The sequence below is a fragment of the Thunnus thynnus genome, chromosome 23, assembly GCF_963924715.1.
Source record: "Thunnus thynnus chromosome 23, fThuThy2.1, whole genome shotgun sequence".
Classification (NCBI taxonomy): domain Eukaryota; kingdom Metazoa; phylum Chordata; class Actinopteri; order Scombriformes; family Scombridae; genus Thunnus; species Thunnus thynnus.
In genome coordinates, this window is record NC_089539.1 from 8,572,923 (window position 1) to 8,592,184 (window position 19,262).

The 19,262-nt window shown below is 40.8% G+C and overlaps 1 protein-coding gene and 1 long non-coding RNA gene across 14 annotated transcripts in view; one reads left to right on the forward strand and one right to left on the reverse strand.

The window, feature by feature from the left end:
• The window catches only part of sox5 (SRY-box transcription factor 5), a 271,640-nt gene that overhangs the window by 99,247 nt on the left and 153,131 nt on the right, over positions 1-19,262 (forward strand). For 3 of the 6 annotated variants that reach the window (XR_010925839.1, XM_067582514.1, XM_067582515.1), the window contains one exon: positions 3,237-3,314. The gene's annotated coding sequence lies outside the window, so the exon portion shown is untranslated. Of the gene's footprint in view, positions 1-3,236; positions 3,315-16,327; positions 16,475-18,450; positions 18,545-19,262 lie in introns of those variants that run through there. The other 3 variants (XR_010925838.1, XR_010925837.1, XR_010925836.1) reach the window with 2 other exon arrangements.
• LOC137176310 (uncharacterized) overlaps positions 1-19,262 on the reverse strand; it is a 275,304-nt gene that overhangs the window by 64,781 nt on the left and 191,261 nt on the right. The window lies entirely within an intron of this gene.

Here is a 19,262-nt window from a genome sequence, read left to right on the forward strand (position 1 = left end):
CAGTTAAGGCAAGTAAAACTACCTGGTTACGGTTAGGGAAAGATCACCTTTATGGTTAAAGGAAAGGGTTAGGGTTAGGGTTAGGGTTAGGGTTAGGGCGTTGACTGCTGGTAGTAGAGCACAGGTAAACAACAGTCTGCACTATAAAGATCACATGCCTTTTACGCACAATTGTCCACCCCATCCTCATAAGGGCTCAGTCACACCAGCATTTAAAACTTCAAACTTTTGGACCAAAATCAATTAACTTCAATTTAATAGCCATCACTCAATTTGCTCCTGAAGGCAAAGCAAATTTGGAGAGGTGCTTTTGCAGAGTTCAACTCATTTGGTGTATTTTAAGGCAAATTTGCACCATTGACCAATTGCAAACCATTGAGGACACGGAGTAGTCACTGTAGTTACCAAGCTTACAGCATCATCTATTTCCAGAGGAAACCCAAATGAATTTTGCTGTGCTGCATGTGTGTGACTGAACTGTGTGTGACTGAACAGCATATCAATGTCAAGCTGATTCCACCTTTTGCCACAAAAGGTAAAACATACAGAACATAGTTTGAAGAAACAGCCAATGATGTAACTTTTCTGGAGAGGACAGTTTCAAGCTTCACAAAGACCCCATTACACTTCATGTCACTTCATGTGTCCTCTTGGTGATAGCTATCAGATATCAAAAAAGCAAAGTGTAAATGCATCTAAGAGGCAAGACAGATTGAAATCCGATCGATGCATTCTAGCCGGAAAAGGTTTAAATGCATCCAACATATACATAAACTTTACACCTCCCAACTGTAACTACGTCAGTTTGGTAACGGCCTCAACACAGTCTGTGCCCTGTGATAAAGGCGGCTGAAGTTACACTGAAATAGCTGTCATCAGTCTCATGGAGGCAGCTCTAGTGATTTCAACACATGCCATCAAACAGAAGGTGCACTGAGCTGTTTTAGTGTTTATCTCATCTCTGATCAGTTCAATCAACAAATAAAATTAAAGTGCGTTATTCTTCTTCTGGCATTTTTGGTAGTTGCCAAACAGATTCCGCTGCATTAACACCATCCTCTGTTCTAGCATAAGGTCCACCATTAGTTTCATGCTGGGGGAAAAACACGGATTGCAATCGGATTTGTAATCACTCTTGTAAACAAAAGTATATTAAATCTCATCTGGTTTTATCCAGATATATACCAAACACTTAACAAGTCTAAATGAAGCCAAAGGCTCTGCTCCTTGTCTGCCTTTATGCGTTTTGTAGCAATAACAGAAAACAAACACGAGATACAAGACACATAGAGGTATATTAAGAGTTGTCTTTTTCGGACTTTTGTCTTAAAACACACTCATCATGTTTCACAGTAAAATAAACGGGTCTTGCACTGGGAATCATCTGTCTCTGAAACCTTGCTTTCTCTCTCTAAATACTCCAGTCTGTCTCTCCCTCAGATCAGAGATGTCCTCTTTTGTAGTACATGTAAACTAGGGATGAGCGAGCAGGCCTCCCATGGATTAACCGCCGACTGACTCCAAACGTTGCCGTCAGACTTCCTTATTATGAGACACGTAAAATCTTAACAACACATAGGCGCACACGTACACACACACGCACACAGCCGCACGCATTCTGAAAGGTTCTCCAAACTAAGTGTATACGACTAATGCCATAGTGTTGTCCCCAAATCACATCGCTCAATATTCCTCCGGAAAAGACTACACAACGGCTGCTCCCAAATCTGATTGGTGTTATTTGTAAGTCAGCCTAAATCTCAGAGAAGCTACACACACAAATGGAACAGGGCTTACTAATCCATTTGTAAGGCAATAGGCAGGCAAACAGGCAGGGGAGAGCTTGCCAAGTGTTGTAATCACAACTAAAGATGATGAGCCCACTCCCTTCCTCTACACTCTACAGTAGCTTGTGTGTGTGTGTGTGTGTGTGTGTGTGTGTGTGTGTGTGTGAATGTGTGTGTATTTGCATGTTTGTCCTACATCGCCTCCTTTACAAAACTGTGACAAGTGAGGGAGAAAATGAATCGGTATCAAGTGGATAATCTACAAAAGTACACTAGGAGCTTTTCCACCTTATGCAAGTCCCCCGCTCATTCATTCGCAGATACCACGCAATCTCGCTGAGAACAACAACAAGCCAGCGATATGAGTTTTGAAAAGGCAGTAATTGTAAGCAGGTTGGGGAATAAATTAGAATGATGACAAAATACAGAGATAAATCCAGCTTAAGAGAGATGTACGCCACTGTTTATTTGATTTCAGCTTTTCTCTCTATCCTGCTCTTTCTCCCTCCCTCATTCCTGATCTTTTTTAGTGGGGTGGAAAAATGGATTTTTGTCAGTGATTTGGCCCTGAAATAGCTTATTGTCTAAGGCAGCCACTGTGCGGGAACAACGTCAACATCACATGTGTGTGCGAACGCGCTCGCCTGTTTCCATGGGGAGTAATGGCCGTGGAAGTGTGTATTGGCTCTGATGGCACAATACGCCACTGTGCTCATTGGTTTAGACTGGTGTGTGTGTGTTTATAATATGTGTGTATGTAGTTCTATAGTCTCTCTTGTTGATATTTATAGATGGAAGAATTCTGGTATGGAGGGGGTGAGGGGTGGGGGGGTGTTGGGAGTAAGAGTGGGAGGGTAAGGGAGAGGGAAGGGAGGAGGATCTTTGAGCTAAATAAGTGACTCTGCCCTCAGTTTTTCTCTCTCACTTTTTGTGCCTGATTTTCTCATTTCACTCTCCTTAATTTTCTACCTCACACATCCAAGTACAGAAGCATCCAGGCACATATGCATCTTTTAGACTTTTCTTAAAAATTTTGGAATCTAACTTAAGGCCCAGATTAGAAAATGGTTGAGCCACGAAGGTTCATACAATGGTCTAATGGTTAGTGAGTCAGTCAGTGAACTGAAATTAAGTAAGTTTAATGACCAACGATGGCCACTCATAACTTGACCAAGACATTGAACCCCCACTTGCCAGCTATTGTTATACCTAAAAGCTGCTTAAGACATAATAATGGCTTCCTAAAAGATGTCAAAATAAAGCTTAAAGAGTTTTTTAAAAAGTAGTTTGAAGAAAGTTCATAAACCCAACCACGTTTTCTTTGTTTGTCTAGTTCTCTAAGAGACTTATTGTTTCTTACCCAACAATACCGCACATTTGATAATCTGCATTTAGAGGACATAAATACTCTATCATTAATCGGCTGTGTCTATTCTTCTCTCTATCCAGGAGCGATTGGGCTCAGGGGACAGAGGAGCTGATCACATTTGGACATTTTTCTCTTCAGGTTGTTTCACCAAGTAACTGGTAAGAGCTCCAAGCAATCTCCTGTCTGTGTTTCTGTGTCTATCGCATGTACAGTTGACACAGACGCAACACAAATACAGAGTAACAAAGCTCAGTCTTTTATTAAGAAGAACACGGTTGTGTTCTCTTGCTCAGTCACAGTTATTAAAACAGTTAAAGCTCAAGGTTATGTGAACATTTTAAAGTCAACAAACCCACATACATGAGTCATCATCAGTATTGCTTTTTACTATTGGGATAATAGTTCCCATTTAATTCCCATTTAAGTAAGTAAATAATAAGTAACCTATGAAGTCAAAGACACAAAGACAGTGGTGGCTAAACCTCTTTCTAATTTGTTTTCTGGCAGGGTATTTTATTCTCACAAAAAAATGTATTCCTTGTTTTTGTACTGAGAGTCAATCATTCAGGTTACAATGAATTCATCATGGCAGAGGCAAAGATATATATAATGACATCACTTTAGCCTTAATAAAGACATGCTGCATACTGAGTGAAGGGCATTGCCCCAAATGGAAAATCGTCACTCACAGCTGCTTCATGCAAATATTGAAGTGTATGGATGTTCTCTGGGGTTGCTGTAAAGCTTTCTTGGAATTAAAGGATGCTGTTTCACTTAAAGCAGATGAATAGAAAACTTGTCTTCATCACAAAACGACTGGTGGAATGTACTAACCACAATAATACAGTATGCACGTGCGGAACACTATTAAAGGGTGTATTTTTCCTTTAACCAGAGCAACGTAAAGAAGCTGGTTTACTGCACACACACAAACACACATCAAATCACTCTAAACTCAGTCTTTACATATAAAAGTTTACCGACAGCCACGCTGATAGATTTGTCCGTTTCTTGTAGGTCTTTTAGCAGCACGAGCGCTAATCTTCTGCACGGTCATGTGTTTCTATCTTGGGGAGTTTTGCTCATCTAAAAAACTTTGGTAGGAAATGAATTTGACTGGTGACTTTCTGTAAATGTTGTGGCACATCAGGGAAAAAAAACTATGGCATGGCGTGCTTAGCTGGGACAACAAAAAGCAGCGGTTACGGCTGTATAGAGAACAAGGCCTGGAGTCAGAGGAGGGTAGAGATAACAAACCCAGATACTAAACAAATGACCATGAAATAGAGGATCAACTGATAGTGTCTGCATGCTCTTTGTGTATATGTGTGTGTGTGTTTGTGTGTGTTTATGTGTGTGAAGAAGTCCAGACAGTGTGTGTCAAGGCAGTGTCAAGATCACAGATTGCGGCCTCATCACTGCTCTGCTGAGGAGATTTAACTGGCACTGGCTACACTGACCCAGGCATGTGTGTGTGTGAGTGTGTGTATATGTGTATGGATGTATGAGTGTTTGTCACAGCCCTGTCAGATCAGCCATGAGTCTGCCCACTGTGTGTGTGTGTGTGTGTGTGTCAAACAGGGATGACCTTTTTCTGTGTGTGTGCCTGGGATTGTGTGTGTGTGTGTCCTATGCTGCAGGCAGGGAAAGTCCTTGTCTTTGCTGCGCCAGAGAGTTGGAGGGGACACCCCGTTCATCTGTGTTTGGGTGAGTTTGTTTCGTTGTGGGAGTTCCCCCGTCAGAGTGAGAGGGGCTGGTCTTCTGCATCAGTTTCATGAGTTTTTTTTTTAATGTCTCTGACCTCACTCTTTAAGTATTCTGCTTCCATGATTGATAATCTCCAAACGACATCAGAAAGTCTAATCAATTGATGTATCAGTAGCACTCACCCATCACATCCTCTGCCTTGTCTTAAAGTTTATCACTTTTGGCCAACAATACACTGTCTGACTTTGAGCCAGTTTCAGTTTGCTCTCTTGTTAATTTGAGTTGTGCAGCACTTCATTGTGTAATAAAAACTTTCATATTCTATTTGTGGATGCTAGCAGGATTGGATAATTAGATGATGTTGGCAAATACCAGCAGCAGTTACTTAAATTATTGCATTAAAAATCTAAATATTTTACATTTTTGTCATCCGCCACAAAGGAATGAAGAAACAGTTGCTACGTAGCCTCAAACAAAAAGATTGAGAACAAGGTATTAATCATCCATTTCCGGAATTATGTGATCACAGCTTGAAATCCAATAAAACACAATGGTGAAAGGAAAAGGAACTCTAATGAAAGCATGCATGCAAAATTTTAAATTTCATAGTTATGCCATTTATGATAAGGGAATTTTACATTTTGCAGGTTACAACAGAATACAAATTGTCATCTGCACTTTACAGCTGCATTCATTACCCTCCTAATGCCAGCCTAAATCCTATAAGCTCAGCTTCTGCTAACCATTAACCAATACTAGAGGGTATTTAAGTGGTTCTCAATTTTTATTGCTTGTGTCCTCTTAAAATGAAGCGTCTTCTTCTTGTGACCCTACATCACAGCTCATGACTTGTGAGCAATTCAACCAAACACTGATTTTGTTCTTCTCAGACCGTTTTATTCAAAAGTTTTTTAAAGGCCAGAAGAGCTAAAACTGTCTGGCATTTCACAAGCAAACACAAAGATTAGTGAAAAATGAACAGATTTTTTTTTTCTTCATCTTTTTACCTCTCAAATTTGGAGAGACCAGACCTCCATGATGATGACAATGAGCAGCATTGTGTTTTCAGAAACCAGTTGTAATGTATTGTATTTGTCCAGTCAGATGCGGGAAGATTTCATCATGATGTTTCAAAGAAGAAATAATTTCTTCTGTAAAAGCTACTCCATTCTCCTCCGCGTTGGTCTATGCCCACTAATGATGCTCATAACCCGAGTAATTACCTATGGAGCCTTTACAGAGCAAAATGAGCAAAGCAAGAAGGCAGTAATAAAACTGTAACATTAAATAAAAAAAACACAAAACGTAGATTTTATTGCATCATCACACATGGTCTGCAGCCCTGCAATTCTGTTGCTGTTTTTTTTTTTTTTGTTATCATTATTTGAACCACTGAACCCAAAGCCTTGCTGTACTGTCAGTTATAAACATTTCCTTAAAAGTAATAGATATTATCCTCTGTTAAAAGCCGCACATGCTTTAGAGCATCTCCCTGCAGTAAATATGCTATTCTCCATACATGGTTGTTAATTAGCTCTCTTCCATATCTCGCTGTGTGTTTCCGGTGCTGAACAGATCCCCTGTCCCCTCTCTCTCCCAACACTGTCCAGAGCTGTATGAGAGCTAATTGGCAGCTCACTTGCCTGCCGCGACGGTGATCATGCAAATGTGTTGGTGCTTACCAATAGCCGGGCCCATCAAAACATTACGACGGCCATTACCCAGAGCTGGGGCCGGCCTAACGAACATATGCTCCCCCCCCCCGCCCCCCACAACCTCCCCCCAATTCCTAAACTCTTATTTATGTGTTTAATTTAATGTGCGAGGGAAGAATTTCCGAAATTAAATTTGTTTTTTGTTGGTGCCTCCAGAGAGTGGCGGCGTTATAATAACATGGTAATTTTTTACACGTCTTTATGAGAAATGAGAAAATTAATTCTTTCTGACAAGCTGTAATTATTGGGCTTGGAACAGTTGCAGCTGAACAGTTTGGGCTGTGTTAGCCTGGCAGTGAGCTGAAAGAGGGAGAGAGAGAGAGAGAGAGAATTCGGGGGGAGGAGGGAGAGAAAGAGAGAGAGAGAGAATGGGAGAAAGAGAGACAAAGAGACAGAAAGGGAAGAATGTAGTAGTACCAGCCAGAATCATAGACAATCACGAAAGAAGGAGGGAAAGAAGAAGAATGGGAGCTGAATGGCAAAAATGTGAGGAGAGAGGAGAGCAGGACATGAGGTGTGAGATGCAGGTGCAGAGAGAGGCGAGTGGAAGAGGGAAGAGAGGAGAAAGGGAGTGAAGGGAGAGCTGAGGAGAGGTGGACAAGACGAGAGGAGCGAGGTGGTGAGAGGTGGAGAGGAGAGAAGAGGAGAGGAGGTTGACGACGTGAGATGTGAGGTGACAAGGCTAGATTAGAAGATTGGAGAGTTGGGAGATGAGGGAGGAAACGGAGAGGAGAGGAAGGGGATGGAGTTGGGGAAAGACTGAATTGAGAAGTGGGGATGAGAAGAGGCGGAGGGCGTGATGTTTGAAAGGACAAGGTTAAATTACATAAAAGGGAGGGCGACAAGGATTAGAACGGAGGAGGAGAGAGGAGAGAGGTGGTGGGAGGTAACGGAGGGGAAGAAGAGGTTGAAGAGGGAGGAAGAGGAGATGAGAGGAGAGGAGTAGAGTGAGGATTCATGCCTCAGTGTGTTACATCAGGTAGGAGTTAATGTCTTCTTGTCTGATGTCATCAGAGGAGGCTCCTCTCCAGCAGGAGCAGCTCCTCCTGTGTCAAGGTTATAACACATTAATATTCACAGTCTACAGCCGGCCTGGCCTCGCTCCAGGCCTTCTTAGGCTCTCTCTCTCTCTCTCTCACACACACACATGCATACTCAAAGGACCAGCATCTGCTCACACTTACAGAATTTCTTCCTCTTTGCTCCATCAAGCACAGGCATGCATTCACACACACACACAAAAACACACGTACAGAAGCATATGAGCTTTCACACACAGACACAGCTTCCTCTTCTTTGCCCCATCATGTGCTGAATTATGGAACATGATATTGATATTATGCGGCAATATTGTCGTTTCTCTACAGTTATTCACTTATGCTGGCATAAAAGCACTCTTACAGTTGTTGGGTGACTCATTTAACGACCCACTTCTGGTGTGTTTGTGTGTGTGTGTGTGTGTGTGTGTGTGTGTGTGTGCAGCCAAGTGGCCATTTGTTTTCACTAAGTGTCACAGCCTTAAAAGGAGAACCAGTGTCTCTGTGCCCTTCTCTGCAAGTGGGCGTGTGCACATTAGGGCTTGGAGGTCATGATGATAAAAGATGTTTTCGTACAGAACTGTAGAAACTCAGAAATATCATGTAGTGTGATTGAAACGTAGGCAAAAATGATTTCACAAAAAAAGCTCACACGTTAAGTTTCTCTTTTAAATCTTGGGAAATTTTGATTGAGCGTTTGTGTGTGTCTTGAAGTAACCATGTGATAGTGAGACTGTGAATGTAGTGTGTGTGTGTGTGTGTGTGTTCTTCCAGAAACCCTTCCTGTTTATTCGTTGAGCGTGTTCCATTTTGTCCTGTGCTGTTAAATGTTTCATCCTAGCAAAGGCATGATGGGACCCCCTGGGGATGAGGCATCTGCCCGCCCGGCCACACGCTGAATTATACATGACAGCACAGGACAGAGTGTGTGAGTATGTGTGTGTGAGAGAGAGAGAGAGAGAGAGAGAGAGAGAGAGAGAGAGACAGAGAGAGAGAGAGACAGAGGGAGAGCATTTGTAGGTGTCACTGAGTGAAGTGTCCACTTTGTTGCGTGACTCCATTTCAGATCTGCTCTGAGCTGTCTTCAGTTGTAAATTGTCTGGCATGCCCTCTCTGTGTGTGTTTGTATGATGTAGAATTATCAAGAAACTTATTGATAAATCAAACAGTTGACAAAGGGACAGTCTTGTGTTGCCAGACCTATTTCAGAACCATTTTTTTGCTAGAGCTACACAAACCCTGTGAGAGATCTTTCTGGATAAGGTGAAAAACAATTTGTTCTGTATTGTGGGAATTGTCATGTCTTACTGTACCTGTGCTAAACTCACCAGTTTTGCTTCTGTTAATTGGTGCAAGGAGATGTAATTGGGCATAATTTTGCGCATGGCTGAGTAAGGCCTTGAAAAGATTGGATGACATGGGAGAATGTCAATGTTGAATGCTGAATTTTTCCACAACTAATCAAAGATGCAGAACTCAAGCAGAAAAATGGGCATTTTACTGGGGTTGAGGTCATTTCCAGAACAGAGAATATGGGCCAGGGAGTAATGAGTCTTATCGTTATTTCATGCTGCTGGACAAAAACACTTTTGGTTAATGTCCACTAATAGTTTGTCCTTTAGCCAAGGAATGACTTACAAAGCAAATAGGGTTCAGTGTCTTGAAGGACACTTTTAACAAGATCTATAATTGTTTGTTTTTGTGTTCTACTCCAAGACTGGAATTCATGTAGTTTATTCCTGGAAAAATTAGGTTCTGCTTCAGAAGTTAACTACTCAAAAACTACTTCAAAAATGTTTTTACAATGTCTTCTTTTGTTACTACCACAACTGACTAATTAACAATTTTAATGCCTTCTTGCAAGACCAATCTTTCTTTTTTCTTTTTTTTCTTTTTTAGTTTTCTCTTCACCTAACAATCTTTAAATCTGTCCTCAGAAAAGTCTTTGAACAATACACACTTTTTACTGACTCAGCAAAAATCTTTACTACCATTAGCATTTTTGTAAATGTGCTCACGACGTTTTGGGGATATTTTGGCTTGTAAAAGTTCAGTCATGATGATAAATGTGATGATACTTTTGATACACACCAAAAAAACAAACAGGAGTACCTTGTGTCTTTTGAAAGGTTAAATAATTTACCCTCTCCGTGTGTGTGTGTAATGTGTGTGTTCATGTGTGCAGGTATGTGTGTTTTGCACCTGAGGTCTTGCTACTGTAGTTAATGAAAGCCCCATCTCCTCATGCAAATGAGGCTGCTGTTAACCCCAATCAGAGAGGTCGCTGAGTGCGCATCAATCCCACATTTCCCTGAGTGCTCTGCAGGCAGGACACAATGGTCCCCACCCCTCCATAGGCCCACAGGTAATTACTGGGAGGCAGAAAGGGAGAGGCCAGGGGAGTCAGGGTCTCAGGTAGGTGTACGGGTCCGTTGATGCTTTTTTCATGTAATTTATGAGAAACACAGGGTTGTGTTGCTTGTTGGGTCAAGTGCAAGTGCTGTCTCCTACCACACCCCTTCCTTCTAAACACACACCGATACACACACGCTCAAAGGGTGACAGGTAATTACAGCATGAGAGTGGCTGCGCTGTATGTAGAATTGGAAGGTCAGGCCTGCTGTCTGCTCCCTGTGGGCCACAGAGCATCACCTTTCTGACTACATCCACAATAAGCTCCATTAGAGCTGTGTTTACCCATCTTTCCACCTGTTGTCTGTTTTTTTTCCTACCTGTCAGTTAACCACCAGAGTAGCAACTATTCTTCTGGGGTCCACACACACAAAAAAAACCCAGATCACCCCTTACCACACAGAACCCTCTCAACTTCAAAAGGTAGGGCTGGGTGATATGGCCAAAATCAAATATCACAATATTTTTGACCAAATACCTCCATATTGATATTTCGACATTATTGTAAGGATGACTATTGGTGCCTTCACAAAATAATCACACAATGAGATTTTTGATCATCAATCATCTGTAATGTGGATACAATAACTAGATGTAGACATGATGAAGGCAAATAATAGAACAGCTAGGACAGTCTGGTAAGTTCAGAAAATTACATCACTTTACTGTAATGCAGCCTTTAAAACCAAGAGAAGACAACATCCACGCCATTTCACAATATTACGATATCCAAGATCTAAGACATTGCGTTTTGTTAGTCAGGTAGCCTTTCATCCAGCTGACAGCGTTTGCACTGAAACCACACGCCGAAAGTTTTTTCAGAAGTTGTTAATGGTCAGTTACATCAAAAGCAGCACTGAAGTCAAGCAAGACAGCTCCAACATTTCTTTTATCATCTCTTTGACTCAACCAGTTATCAGTCATCTGTATCAAAGGACCAGTATGTAGGATTTACTGGCATCTAGCAGTGAGGTTGCAGATTGCAACCAACTGAATACCCCTCCCCTCACCTTCTCCTTCCGAATGTGTAGGAACTCGCGAAAAACACGAAAGGCTCTCTCTAGAGCCAGTGTTTGGTTTGTCCGTTCTGGGCTACTGTAGAAACATGGCGGTGCAACATGGTGTGCCTCCGTGGAAGAGGACCTGCTTCCTATGTAGATATAAAGGGCTCATTCTAAGGTAACGAAAACACATTTCTTGTTTTCAGGTGATTATGCACTAATTAAAATATACTTGTGAATATTTTATTCCATTTCTGCAAGTCTGTTCTACTAGATGCCACTAAATGGTTGAGTGGCCATCTTTGTAGGCATGCTGAAACTCAGAATCAAGGCCACTGACAGAGAAATAGTTAAAAATTTGATAGAAGACTAATCTCTCCATAAATTTACTAAGATCAGGAGGAATACTAATAAGTCTGCTGTTCACCCCAATGAAGGCAGTTCTACTGTTCTTAGATACTGGAATGATTCTGGCAACTTTCCATGCTTGAGGGAAAACATTTTGCTTCAGGCTAAGGTTAAAAATGTGACATATTGGTTCAGCAATGTAATCAGCTATATTCTTATTAATTTACCATCAAGGTTATTCAGTCCAGACTGTTTATCATTTTTTACTGAGATTAGAAGAAGATTTTTTACCTCCTCTAGTTGTACTGGTTCAAAGTCAAATCTACAATCTTTGTTTTTCATGATAAATTCTTCAATTAGAGATAGTCCAACATTTGAGTTATTCATATTATCTCTTAGACTGTCAACCTTTTCATAAAGAAGTCGTTAAAATAATTAGCAATTTCAAGGGGTTTTGTAATGAATGCACCATCTGACTCTGAAGGAAAGGTTATTCGCTTTAGACCTACGTAATATGTTGTTAAAAGTGTTCCATAATTTCTTCCCATCATGCTTTAGTTCATGAATCTTGTTTTGACAATAAGATCTTTTTTTCAGTCTGTTCATTTTTGAGACCTTGTTTCTGAGTTCACGGTATTTAATAGAATCTCCCGATTTTATTGCAGCACGTTTCATTTCATCCCGGTGAGCCATGCATGTTTTCAATTCCTCATCGAGCCACGGGGCCAAAGTACTTCTCACAGTGAATTTTTTTGTTGGTACATGCTTGTCTGCAACAATCTGTAACATCTCAAAAGAAAATGCGAAGTGCAATATCTGTGTCTTTCACTGTGCAAACTCTGTCTCTCTGTAGATTTTTTATGTCTTTAACAAATTTTTCATTGCAAAAGGATTTATAAGACCTTAGCCCGGCCTTCGGTACTTTAGTTTTTCTTGCTATAGCTACAGTATTGTGGTCACTAAAACCAACAGGGATGGATACGGCCTTAGAGCAGAGTTCACTGGCATTAGTGTAAATGTGGTCAATGCATGTGGCAGATATAACTCCAGATATGTCAGAGCTCACCCTGGTAGACATGTTCAGCATCTGAGTAAAATTACATACATTCATTACAACTAGTAATCTCTCAGAGCACAGGATGAAGAAAGCCAGTCAACGTTAAGGTCCCCCAGAAAGTATATCCATCTGTCTGCATCTGTTGCTTTCTGAAGCATAGCACATATACCATCAGTGTATTGTACATTAGAGCTAGGGGGTCTATAACAACAACCGATAAGTACTGGTTTGATGTGAGGTAGGTGAATTTGAAGCCAAAAGGCTTCTATAACTGGATTCATCAGATCATTTCTGACCTTATCTAGGATGTGGTTTTGTACATATATGACAACACCTCCCCCATGCTTATTTCTGTCATGTCTAAAAATACTATAACCAGGTATGGCTACACCAGAATCATTGACTGAGATATCTAAATGTGTTTCTGAGATTGCAATTACATATACATTATATTATCACTGCTGAGAAGTATCAAGAGGTCTTGAACTTGAACAGATCTTGAACAGACCACAGATGTTAAGATGTGTGATCCTTAAGCCTTTCTTAAGTAAACCCATAGACATTGTTCATACAGCCATATTTAAAACACTGTCCACCCAAGTTAAAAGCAAAGCAGGTCCATTCAGTTAGCCTGGGTCTGACCCCTTAGCTGAATAACCAGTTTGTCATACCTCAGACTCGCTTTGTCTCCTCTTTCTCTGGCTTCTCAGGGCTTAGAAAAGGTCTCTACTTCTTTTTTTCATTATGTCTGAAAAGTCTTCACTTAAAAAGATGTTAGTTCCTTTGAGCCTTCTCGCTACAGAGAGGATGGACTGTCTGTCTTTAAAACGAAGAAATTTAACTACAGTTGGTCTGGGTTGGCCATTTTGCCACTTCTGTGTGTGTGCTCAATCTCCATGCACTCACTTCTCAGGCCTAGGTTTTTCTCCAGCATGATTTTAATCTTGTTTCAGAAGTTTCCAAGCTCGTTCCCTACTCATCAGCGATACCGTCCACAAGTATGTTGTTCCTTCTCATTTGATTCTCCATGTCGTCAAGTTTAGACAGTTCCTCCCATGACTTGTAGATCTCAGCTGCCATAGCCTGTAGTTTCTTTTTCAGTGTCTTTTCAAAATAACCAAGCAGCATTGACCATGTCACCTACTTAATATCTACCTTCACTTAGCCTCACACCACCAGCAGCTGTCAAGTTGACTTTAAAAGCCAGGAGTGCAATGAGTTTTGTTCATTCATTTACTCGCCATTTAAAAACCCTTTTCTGACAAAATGATTGTCAGCATGAAAGTTAAGCACAGTATGAGGTGCTTATTAAAGTAATGACTTCAGGTAAGACCTTTGCTTGCAAAATTCATATGTGTTTAAGAAAAGAATCATTCATGCTTTTGAACATCCACTTCTGAATTTGACGTAGTAGGATTTCTTAGAAAACGGAGCATCTCATTACCATAAGTACCATAGTTATTATAGTATTTAATAATTAGAAAGGCTGCTTGGTGTAATTGGAAACTTGAAGAGTTAAAGAATGATTAGTCTGGGCACTAATCAGTCTTTTGTAGAAGGTTTCTAATGATTATGCTTAGGTTTGTGTAGATGCTCCTCAGTGTTTTCTCTGTTTAGCCATACTCTCTTCTTATAATACAGTCATATAAAATGTTTCCTGTTAGACAGAGGATTATTTTTTTGGTCAGTAAAAAACAGATCTTGGGGCGTTCTCGTGGCCTACTGTAGTTGCCTAAGTCACATACCATGTAATTGCAACCTCCCAACTTTAGCTGACGATTCGTTAAATGTAGAGTCAGTCATTCTGGAGAAAGATTGATGATTATTAGGCAACGACCAAAAGAGAAATATGGTGGAATCCAAAGCGATGGGTCAGCTGTACAGTTGCGAATGTACCTCTCACACTTCATCACGAGCACAGAAAGAATTTCGTCTCATGTGAGCACAACAGTCCATCCACACTCTCCGCCTCTCTGCGGCCTCCACACTCCTCCCTCAACCTACGTTCAGCGTCTCTGTAACAGGGGCAGCTGTCTGTCAGCTGCACCTCCTGGGGAGCTGAGAGGACAGCGGTCGCCCAAACTGCCTTCATCAGGCTGACTGACAGCTGAGATTTACTGAACCAAAATAGTTTGCATGTCGGCTCCGCAGGAAGAAATCAACAGTGTTTGTATTTATTGATTCATTGATATGGTTAATAAGTTGAATACACATATCTGTTCGGTGAGAAAACACTTTCTATGTGAATTGGCCATGGCCTCTCTCTGTCCAATCGCCAGCCCTCCTTACCATTCAACGGGTGCTGGAGACAGCAGACTGTCATGTCCTCACACAGACAGCTGCTCTGATGACTTCCCCTTGTCCTGTGCACTAGCACAAACACCCCCTGCTGATTGGCTGGAATAGTGTGTGGCTCTCTCCGAGCCACTGAGTTGTCCTCATCATCAGTCCATCAGATTGAATGCATGTCCTGATCTTATATATAGGGGTGGTTTTGTGTACAGTGTCTTTGAAACCTGATGAAGATCCCTTTTGGGATCAAAACGTTGTTTGCACAATAAAAGTGTGCAGGTTTTTTCATGGTCTCTTGATTAGTTTCTCTCAGCTCAGCAACTCACTTACTGGATGTGCATTTTGATTACCTTCACCCACTGGGTTACTTTTATAAAGTGTTACATGATAACGAAGAAACAATGTACAGGAGACTCTGCAGTCTCTCCAATTAAGACTAGACATCTCGACGATGTGGTAAATGTGTGTCATTGAGCTTTAAAGCACTGTTCTGTCAATCACATAAATGCCAGATTTTCCAAAGGAGGTTTGTAAGAGCTGTTAAGTCATATTCTGGCATAAATATTCTGATAAGTAGACCAAAGGCAATAGTTTTGGCGTGATGTGGCTGGAGAGATTGATGTGTCAAACTCTATTCAGATGATCCATGTTGACTAGTAGACGCAATGTAGTTGAATCATTTGAGTAATTGGTAGGTACAATTTAATAATTTGAAAGATTTAATAATTCAAGGGAATTTAGTAGACTAATTTGAGATACAAATGTAATGAATTTGAGGGAACTAGTCCTAGGGGTTCCCTAGTTATGAGATACTGAAAAATAAAGTACTGTGTGCGACGTTAGAATGAGTGCACTGGAGATGTGTGCAGGAAGCATGCAACAACCCCGCTGGGCAGAGCGTCCAGCAGCTCTTCATGCACATTCTGTGTGGTTGGTGTATGTTGGGAATTAGGTGCAAACTGGTGACTATAAGCCCACCAGCTAGTCCACACTTATAGAATACCCACTTTTTTCTTAGGACTATAATATTGAGTTAACCCAAATGATGAAAAAAAGTTGTTTGGTTGAACACACACATACACACACACACACAAACACAAACACACACACTCAGACTATCTACATCTATCCCGCCAAGCACCTGATGTCCATGGATGTTGTTTTTTGGGCTAAATCTGGTTGGGCCATCGTGACCTTTATTCAGCCTAAATATAGTTATTGAAAATTGGGCTGTAGTCTGTCTGATTTGGCCCATATTAAGCCCAAGATGGACCTCTGTTTCGGACCACAAATAGCCCTAATACAGCCATGAAAATAAGATCACACTGCAGCAAGTAGGGAATTATAGGCCTATATCAATGAAAACGTGTGTTGTGTATACTACACCTAAATTAGACTTTCTGAACATTTTTGAACATAATCATTGCTGTTCAACAACTTAAATATATTTATCATATTTATATGAATATAAATATGTCATACAAATAACTTATGACTTTACTGCTCTTTAATATAAAATGTATCCATAAAAATGTACAAGATTTTCCCGCTCACACACACACACATACAGGATACAGACTACCAGAGTGGCTTGTTTTGACTGATTGGTCACTCAAAATTCAAAAGTCAAAATACTTGCAGGTGATTGGGCGTGGAGGAGGAGAAGGGCGGACGTGGTGAAAAAAGGCGGACAACCTACATTTAGATCGAAACAGAGAGCGATGGAGACACAGATACACATTGAACTGGGTAAGTATTAAGTAATTATAATTTATTGGGATAATACAGAAATGCATGTTTTACTGAAGTTTAGTCAAGCTAATAAGTTGCAAGGTGACGTTAAGCTGAAGAAGCTAGGTTTCCGCTAGCAGCTAGTGCTAGCGCCAACATTAGCTTGTCAGTGTTAGCCTAGCTAGCACATTGTACTGAGCCACAGAGTTAAATTGGATTTTTGGAGCATGTCTGCAGGGTGCGTTTACATCTCAGGGGAAAAGTTTATCTTTCTTTTTTGTAATGCAGCACACTTCTCTCTCCATACATGTGTGTGTGTGTGTGTGTGTGTGTGTGTGTGTGTGTGGCCAGGGCTCTAGAGGTGTGATTTGACGGTGCTGGTTTTACCCTCTTTGTGATCCATCCCTGCCCCGGCTTTCTCCCTCTAACTGGACCATCTTTGTGCTTTCTTAAATGTTAATTTCTGTTCAGTTGGACACTGGATTACATCGGGTAAAACTTTAATAGCCCCCGCCGGGTCAGTCTCCACAGCAGCAGGGGAGAATAGGATCCAGCCTTTAGATAATAAGAGCAGCAGCGAGCCGTGGATGTGCCAACCTTTAAAAGTTGTAATTATCAGTAACTTATTACTACTATCAGCTATATTTACCCATTTTATTATTGCAGGTTTGCGTAGATGTTGCATGTTTGAGTTCTGATGCACAGTGGGGTGACTCTGTGACCCAAATGTATGACAGTACATGAGAGGTACAAACTGGGGCTAGTTAACACCTTCATGACTGTCATAATTAGGGAAAAGGATGGTAAAATTTCCCAAATGATTACTAAATGACAAGCCAATGTCCTTGATAGTTTTTCTTTTTCTCATACAGATGCTGAACACAACCTGACAGTAACATCTGTACAATAATACAACAGTGTTTTGAATGACAATACACTCATTTACTAGTTTATTAGATCCACCTAACCTAGTTAAAATGTTCAGTTTTTGTTGAAACAGTTTTAAATAAGTGTTGATTCAACTTAATGGTCATTTTGGAGGTGGTAGTTGTAGTAGTATCATACAATACAATTCAACAGCATCACAAACTACTGCCTAAATGACCATAAAATAAAATGTTGTATTGCACTGCATTGGCTTCAGCGAGGTGTAGGCCTACCTAATAAACTGCCAACTGAGCAGGGTTCAACATTAATGTTTTGTTTCACTTGCCCCGGTCGGGCAAGTGGGTCAGAAATCTACTTGGCTGAAGTCAATTTTTACATGCGCCTATACAAATAGTTTTATTTATTAGTGGTTATCAAATAAAAACAAAGACTTAAGTTAATTGTCATGTTTAATCTTTATTTAAGTAAATGAAACAGAACAAAGACACAGTGTCATAGATGCAAAGCAACAAACATTCTTGCATACTGAAAATAGTATGACACAGCCCCTATATTTCACTGAATACTAAATGCTATTGATCAGCCCAGTTTCTTTCAAATAATGGAACAGACTGTCTAACCTGATGGCAAATACATTTTTTAGACTAATTTCTTCCACTCCAGGCTTCCTGATTTCTTGATCTATTTAATGTGTCTTGTTCTAAAGAGTATTCATGGCAGTGAAAAATTAGGCTACATGCTCCACTGATTCCTTTATTTGACAGTGCTCACATAATCCTGAGGGATGTTTGTTTCACGCATCACACTACTAGCCTACTCAATTCTTGATTGGCTAACGGCGCGTGCCAATATTCTCCAATACGTGCAAGGGGAGGGGGCTATGCTGACGTGTGCCAGAGAATGAAAACGTAATTTATGATACGACGATGATGAAAAAGTGATCGTAACATTGATTGCATGATTGAGCAAGTGAGTTGCTAGATTTACGTAGCATTTTACTTGTCCCGGGCAATCGTGCAAGCCTTATTGTTGAACCATGACTGAGTGTACTACACCTGTGTACAAAAATGTATTTTCAATGTCTTCTTTTTGGTATGATTTTTCAGAAATAATTTGAGGAGATGCCAGTGCGTGCCACTGGGTGAGCAGCAGGTGACTGAGTCTGGCCCGCTGGGAAAGGAGCACACACTGCTTGCACTGGTGAGTCAGCTCTGCTCCTGTTGTTACAGAGAAGTACACCTCAACAGCAGCTTGTGGTGCGCAAGGAATAGCCTAAGTTACCTCTCATGAGGACCAGTTTATTAGAATCTAAAGCTGCCGCAGTATTGATTTTTTTACCGTACAAATTAGCGAGGCCATTCAAACATTGCAGTAACCGCCATAAAAAATAATTTAAACCTTATAAAATATAAAATAATTGGTTCCTAAATACTGTATTGGCCCAAATATAAGGCAACCCTGATTATAAGACGATCCCCCACCCCCTTTACCAACACCTGTTTTTGGAAGAAAACTTTTCACTCGTTATGAATTTATCTCCTCCATGGCAGAAAAACACGTTACACGAGCCTTCAAAAACTAACGAAACACCTTTAAGGCTTACTGACTCTAAAGCCCTTTTCACACTGGACAAAAAACCCACCAACACCCACTAACATCTGGCTTTTGACTTCAGTGGGAAAGTGGGAAATGACTGCAGTAGTCACAGGTATTTATCAGCTACAGCTCCGCTCTGCAGTGATGTAAACATGGCACCCGGGTGCGCACGCTAATTTTTGCCTCTTTTCTGGCACGATGCTATGACGCGCGATGAAGTTCCGGATGTCGGCGCATAAATAGCCAGGAAGAACATTATTGTTTTTTTTACAGTCTATGGGAACAATGTGCACCAGAGATTTTGTTTTTTGTATCGTGCAAG